Source organism: Acanthochromis polyacanthus, chromosome 15 (assembly GCF_021347895.1).
Source record: "Acanthochromis polyacanthus isolate Apoly-LR-REF ecotype Palm Island chromosome 15, KAUST_Apoly_ChrSc, whole genome shotgun sequence".
Classification (NCBI taxonomy): domain Eukaryota; kingdom Metazoa; phylum Chordata; class Actinopteri; family Pomacentridae; genus Acanthochromis; species Acanthochromis polyacanthus.
The window spans coordinates 5,055,304-5,062,782 of NC_067127.1; the positions used below are offsets into that span (position 1 = coordinate 5,055,304).

General features: G+C 42.1%; 1 long non-coding RNA gene across 1 annotated transcript; it reads left to right on the forward strand.

Moving 5' to 3' along the window:
* The first annotated feature begins 962 nt into the window (after nucleotides 1–962).
* On the forward strand, nucleotides 963–7,247 carry LOC110967658 (uncharacterized). The gene is made up of 4 exons (XR_007946992.1): nucleotides 963–1,130; nucleotides 1,482–1,512; nucleotides 2,542–2,830; nucleotides 7,138–7,247. It is a non-coding gene; the product is annotated as an uncharacterized LOC110967658 (long non-coding RNA).
* Nucleotides 7,248–7,479: the final 232 nt, after the last annotated feature.

Below are 7,479 nucleotides of genomic sequence, written 5' to 3' on the forward strand. Positions count from 1 at the left end.
TGCATGTGTGTGATCAGCAGAGACCTGAACTCAGTTTATCCTTATTGCCAGTGCAAACCTGAGCAATACCTGGAGACATGTCTGAGCTGGCACCAACGCACACTGAACAGATGTGTTGTTCAAATACGGACACAAACAGCAGCTCGGACATCTTCTTTAAAAGGTGATGTCACTACATTCAACAGGTTAAACGTTTTTCATGCATAAATTTATACCTGACGTCACTTTTTTCAACTGGAACATATAGTTTCATGGCAGTGAAGGTCACCAAATAGGGCAACTTGGTGATTTAGAAAATGAAATAAAATAAAAATAAAAAACATTTTTCAGGCGCTAATTATGTGGGCATGTGTTAACCGAGTACTGTCCACATTTACTGTATACACACACACACACACATATATATATATATATATATATATATATATGATGGCCTGTGCAGAGCCAGCAGAACATTATCATAGCAGCCTCACAGTAGCAGAACCAACTTTCTGTGTGTTGTATGCTGGCAGTGTTTAATCTCACTCTGTCCTCCTCTCGGTGTCACTGCAGGAGGTGGGAAAATTGACAGCAGGTTTGATGGATGACCTCCAAGTCAACTCTCCTTCTCCATCTCCTCCCCTCTCCATCCTTCCTTCTCCTCCTCTCTCCTCTGGCTCCCTTATCCCCTCCATGCATAACACAGCCTCCCCTGGGCAGGCCTTGGACAGGGGGGCTGGTCTGGGAGGCCAGGCCCAGAAACAAAGCTCCCTGTGCCATTCGAATGCCCTCCCCCCGGGCCCCGGTCCTCCAGGGAGAGTGCTCTCTGCTGGGCCAGGGCTGTTAATAAGCTGCTAATGAGGAACAGACCTCTATTCTCTGCTAACATCAAGACAGATGGACGCACACGACATGTTTGTTTAAAACTTTCTCCTGATATGATGGATTAGAAGGAGAAAGGCTCGATAGGTGCTGGTGAATGATTCGGAGGCCTGTGATTGGCAGGGATTTTTTATGTCAAGATAATCATTAAATTGCCTTTATATTTAAGAAATAAATAAGCATTGTTGTCATGTGGCTGCTAACTGCTGTCAGATTTTCTGCTTTCTTTCAGTGCTTTATGGCTCTAAATAGAACCAGGGAAATCTAAAGTAAGACAAACTTTTATTGGCACCTTTTCAATGTTTAGTTTTAGTATTTTGGAATCTTTATTGTGTGTGATTTTGCTTTGCTACCTCAGATTATCACCAGTATTGCCTAATACTTGTGTATGCTAGTCTTTTTTAGCTTGCTTATTTTATTTATGTAAAATGTCATACTTGTAGTTTATTGCTTTTCTATTCCTTTTGGAATAATAATGTTTTTATGCTGTCTTATCAATTTTTACACTGCCAAACATTCGCTATAAAAGCAACGAAATCCAACAATATCTGAGCAGAATTTATGTGTACTTGTTTGTTACCTTTTTATACCTTGTTGTTATACACTTTGTTATCTTACAGGTCAGGCTGAAGTTGTCAGAAGAGCTGAAATGTGAGTATTCTTATTGCAGATACTTAGGATTCAAATACAAGGGCTGTTTTGTGAAAACCAGCACTTTAACGGCACATGCATTTTAGAGATAACCACAGGTTTAGTGACATTTCTGGAGCTTTCAATCATATCACTTAAACATAAGCAGCAGAAGGAGAGTACAAGTGGTCAGAAAGTTGAAGAAAATCAACGTAAGTGGAAAATCGAACATGTAGCATGCTGATGAAGAGCATGATTAAAAGCTCCAGAGAAGTTGCTAAATTGAGTTTGAATACAGTGTTTTGCTTGAAAAAGAATGCTTAGTTGATAAAGAAATGACTGTTGAGAGCATTGTACTCTCAGTATGTATTTATGGGATCTGTCAGTTCAGGCATTCGTGGTCTGTTGTGGTTTGAGGTTACTGCATATCGATCAAGTGACCTAAATTTTACAGAAAAGCTCAAAACATCCTAAACGACTAAAGGGAAGAGTGAAGAGACAGAAGGTAGAACATGTTATCAGTGTCAAAATGTGATGTATCTGAAGTAGCACAATATTAGTTGAGAGGAACAAAATTTAAATTTGGGATGAACTGTATTAAAATAGTTTACCCATTGAAGCAATCAGAAATTTAAAGATCTTTTTACATAAAAGTAAAATCTCTTCCAACTGTAATTGTCCCAGTACACATTGGGAGGTAGTTGGGGTGGATGGATGGGACAGCAAAGCATCACACAGGAGACTGCTGCTCATTGTTTCCAACTGACAGATAATCAGCTGTTCCTTTACAGGAGGTGTGGTTATAACTGTAACCATGATAGAGAAAGTGTTCTAACCTTCAAGAAGTCCTGTTTAAAACCTAAGACCTAACCAAGATGTTTGTGAAAATTCATATGAACTGAGGCATCCGACCAGAAAAGAGCAATATTATTTCTAAATTAAGCAAGCTTTTGTCTGTGACTAAATGTTGTGAGAATATTGTGAATTACTGCATGTATTACTGAAGAATTTGTCTGTTTTCTCCTCACCTCTCGTCTCCTTTCTCCTCAGCCTGTTGAGGAAGCGACACGCTGTAATCTCTGCAGGCCAGATGTGATCCAAAGAGGCGACTGATGGCATTAAAGACGCCAACAGGACTAGGAAGTGTGCCTTTTCAAACTCTGCATTGTCTGCTTCGGCCCATCAGTGCAACAGGAGGACTGACAGGAGGTCCGCACTCAAGTGCCGCGCTCGCATTGAAGCTCCATCCTCTCTGTGTCTCGACAGGAGGCCCATGCAGTGCTGTCTGTGCCAGGCAGGCAGCCCGGCTGTGTCTAGCGGTTGGAGGCATAACAGACAGGTATTGATATGGATTTTTCTCCAGTAGGCCCCAGCAGAGAGCCCGGGGACTGTTAATAGGCCTCTAACGGGATGACCAGCCCACGGACGGCCTCCGCCGACCCCCCAGCACTCGTGGAGAAGGGGAGATGATAACAGATGGAGGGGGAAAGGCGCTCTTCCTGTTTGACAGGCAGACGGAGAAAGCTGGGGATGGTTGGGGGTGGAGAGGGGCTGAGTGACAGCTCTTGGTGGGGCATCAGAAAGCGACAGTGTCTTGGTGTGTTCGTTGAGGGCAACTTTTCCTCTCAGCAGCACTGTTGACTGCCCAGTTTGCACCAGTTTTGACAAAGCATTGGGGAATATTTTACAGCTTGAAGAATTCTAGGTCTACATTTTTGATATCTATTCAGTTTTTTGCTTTCATTTTCTCTCTTTGGCTCTTTTTGCGCTTTAAAATGATTATTGTCACACCTGTATGCTGAGGCACAACTAGGCAAAGTTAAAGTCGAGCTGCACTGATTTTACCTTTCATGGCAGTGGATCCAGGTACCCAGCTGAACTGGGTCACTTGAGGCTAAGCGTCGGCACGCTCAGCTGGCAGCTGCTCCCCAAAAGTGAGTCAACTCTGGCCTGGTATTGGTTGTTAGATTTGGCTAGATTTTGGTTGTGTGGATTTAAGCCAGTGGGCAGAGAATTGGAAAACTTCTGTGGTGATGACTTGAGTACAGACCTGGTTCAGATTCATACTGTATCTGGCCTGACTTATTACTTCTGGCCTGCAACATTTAATCCATTTTAACACCAACGTGGTTGTTGTTACACGAGGGCATTCTAGTTGTGGCTTCAGACTAACAGTTTGAAAAGTAATCTATGGGAGAGTGGAGTTATAAAGTCATGAAGATCCCCACTTGAGATTGGAGGCGAATACTTTACTGGCACAAAACACCCAGATCTGTGACTGAGCTGTTAGTGGTCAACTTCCATTGTGAGTTTTGTTGTTGCCAAGACAGAAGAATGGGTGGATTAACAAATGCTCCAAATTAGACTCTAACTTTCTCTATATTTCCCATTAAGCCTCTTCATTCAGTATAAACTCAATTGTATGTTCTGCATCAGCCCAAAAAACAGTGATGAAGTGTTGTGCACTGCTACCCGACTGCAACAGGGTTGTGGATGGCTTGGCATTTCTCCCCGGTGGTAGTTAGTGTCATGGTTACCAGCTGCTAGATTCCAGTGCAGCATCCAGTGGCTATTAGCACAGCATCTGCTGCTGCTGACATTTTCAATATAGCAAATCAGAGCACTGCTGCTTTCATGACATTATGTACTAGAGAGAAAGATGTCTGCACAAAGCTACATTAACTTCTTCTTACAGAGTGTGTTTTATCATATCTCTATGTTGAGACTTGCAGGAATTTAGCTTTAACTTCAGACCAATGCACGGCTGAATTAGCAGCTTCATAGCCACCTTGTACCTGTTTCTAGTTGCACCATGAATAGGTTTTACACTTTTTCCTCTCAAACATGCTACAGTGCAATTTCTTTTGATTACAACTACGTCATCATTCTTTTTTTCTGCTTATAATGTAATCAAGTAGAACGTCTAGGCAAAGCGAAAAGATAAAATAAACAAAAGAAAGATTTAGACTCTTTCACCAGTTAATCACACAACATATTCGTTCAAATTGGAAACTAACAGCAAACATGATGTCAGTAGCTATTATTGTCCTCATTAGGGTTACAAAATGCCTTTAACCATAAGAAAAAAGGATGATATTTGCAAAACTGATGAACCAAAAGCAAGCAAAAATAATGAAAATAATAATAATGATGCAACTTCAGTTTAGTTTGAAGAGATAAAAACATCATTTCAAAATTATCCTAAATAAACAACAGAAAACTACATTTTTCTCCCATAATATGTCATTTAACCAGGCCAGACTTGGATCGCTTTATCACAATGTGTTTGTAACCCGCTTCGTTTTACAGAACTTTGCTGTGATGCGAGATATAAATCTAGTTATTCTTCAAAATATGCAGTAGTGAAGCATGAAATGACTCTCTGGTAACAGAAGGGTTCCTCTCTCTCTGTCTCTACGTTACACAAACACACAAACACGCACACGCACACACACACACATCAGACGTTTAAAACACTTTATCTGAAACGTCCCGATTATACGGAGACACCTAAGATTCAGATATTACAGATGTTCAACAAGGTTTACTGACATGTATGAATTTAAAGATTATTGTTTTCATCACAACTTTCCCTACTGCGCACACACACAGAGTCACACACACACACACACACACACACACACTTCCCCCAGCATATCACAGTGTCCTGTCTGATTGGGTGAGGTCTCAGGGGAGTCATTAAGTACAAAGCGTTAACATCTGCCAGACATTACCGAGCCAGAGCAGTTGTGATTTGTCCATATGATGACTCTGGCCCATACAGCCGTTGTTTGTGTGTCTGTGTGTGTGTGTGTGTGCCTGGCTGCCCACTGCTGCTGTCACTTCTGGTTTCACACCCATGATAATGCCTGTTTATAATTAGAGCTGTGCCTTCCTCGTGTGTTTCCCTTCTCCTTCGTCCGGCGTCGCGTTCACGCCGCTGAGCTCTGCCAAGAGAAGCTGCTGCAGTCCGACTGTCTTCACAGCATCGTGGTGAGATCAGTTTTGCTCTGTGATCTCCTCAGTTTCTCCGAGATATGCTTTGCTTTGAGTGGCATTAAGGCTTTCTTCGAATCACCTGGAACAATGACAAAAACTTTCAGATTTTTACATGTTGGGTTTACTATGTATTATGCAGCAAAGACAGAAACATTCACCTGAAGCGCTAACTTACATGGGTGTGGCATTGCAGATACAGTCTTAAACGTGTTTTTATCCAAAGATTCTGAAAACCTGCACACATCGTTCCAACAAAGCACACAGTGATCTTCCTCTCCACCAACAACCACCTCGTCCAGAACATCAGAATGTGTTGATGCATTATTTACATGTTTGTTTGTTCTCCAACAAGCTGTCCGGGTGTTGTTAACGTTGATATTGATCAAAATCACCAACTGTGACGGAGTCCGCCTGGCAGCGCCATCAATGAGGTCCGAGCGTGCCAGCTGAATGCAGGCCAGAGGGAGGAGGCTAATGTCTGCTTTAGCATCACCGCCAGCTCACACAGAGGGTTAGGTAGCGGGCTAACGCCTGGGTTAACCACACTGCCAGATCGAGTCGTCAGACCTGAGGAAACGTGAGGAGAAGGTTTGCGAGTTTAAAGGTGGTTGAGTTTCTCTGTTGAAGACCTTTTTAGATTTAACATCTGGTCCGAGTGGGGAGGTGTAATGTATGTTTCTTCTGCTGCCAACCAACGGATGATAGACGCAGAGGTCAGACTGGCTGTAGGGTGTAAACGTGGGCTGATGCCAAGCCACGTACCTCGAGTTGGAGGGGTGTAATGTCTGTCTTTACGACACTGCCAACAGAGATGTTTGTGCAATTCCCAAAGGTCAGTTTGAGTTCTTCTTATTTGAACTCAGATGAAACGGAAAGAAAAGTCAAAACAAAGGTCACCTCGGTCCGAACAAGATCAAACAGCCAGTCGTTCCCTTTGAATCCAGAGTTCTCCTTTGTGTAAGATCATGTAGAAGTTAACGAAGTTATGCTATTTATGAGCTGAAATTTAGAAACAGTCACAACAAATACCTCACTTTCATTAAAATATTGGTTTATTGATAGAAACATTTTAATTTTCTGATTGAGTGGCCATAGCAGCAATATGACTTCCACTTCTTTACCAGTTTCCTGTGACTGGTGAAATTGAGATAAAGAATTGATGGGACCTGACAACAAATAAACATTTTTCTTTTCAGCTGAGGTGCAAAATTAATAATTAACTCCACAACATGGTCTACTGTTACAGTCATTTAGCACCTTTTCACACCAGCGAGGCTCTACAAAGCATTTAGCAATGTATTTCTCACACTAGTGGCGACAAGTTGGGGTTCAGTGTCGGCATGTGGAGAATCGAACCTCCGTCACAAACGCTGTAGATGTTTCCCACTGCTTCCCTGCTGAACTTGCTGCAGCTTAATATTTTTGGTTCAGACAATAGAGAGGAACCTAACTTTTTTCTGACTCTTGACAGCAAAGCAAATGTCTGATTTGACTTTGACTTTTGACTTATTTCAGTTACAAAAAATGGTTAAAGTCTCTGGTCGTTGATTAAACTCATGTCTGTGTACAAAGTTCCATCTTCATGTTAAGTCTACCTGTCTACCTTAAAATGACTTAGATGTAACTCTTCACTGTTGCTTCCTTTAGAATGAGCTGATCGAGTCCTGGCCTCTTTTCCTCTGCGTTGCAGCTGGAGCACACCAGCTCATCTTCAGCCCTGCTCAGACACTGCAAAACTGCTCTACACTACAACATGGCAAGTATTATGGAGTGATTCAGCTGAACATGTTTAAACCAGACACTGATTCTTAAGAGGAATAATGATACAGAAAGTCTCACCCTGCAAATTGACAGTCTTTAAAACACTATGCTCTGGGTGTTTCCAGGCATGAGTCAAAGCAGTTTGACTATTTTGTTCACTGTATGTATACTTGCTTTAACAGTTATAGCAACCCGTTGATGCGTCATGAATACCTAGATGGTACACTG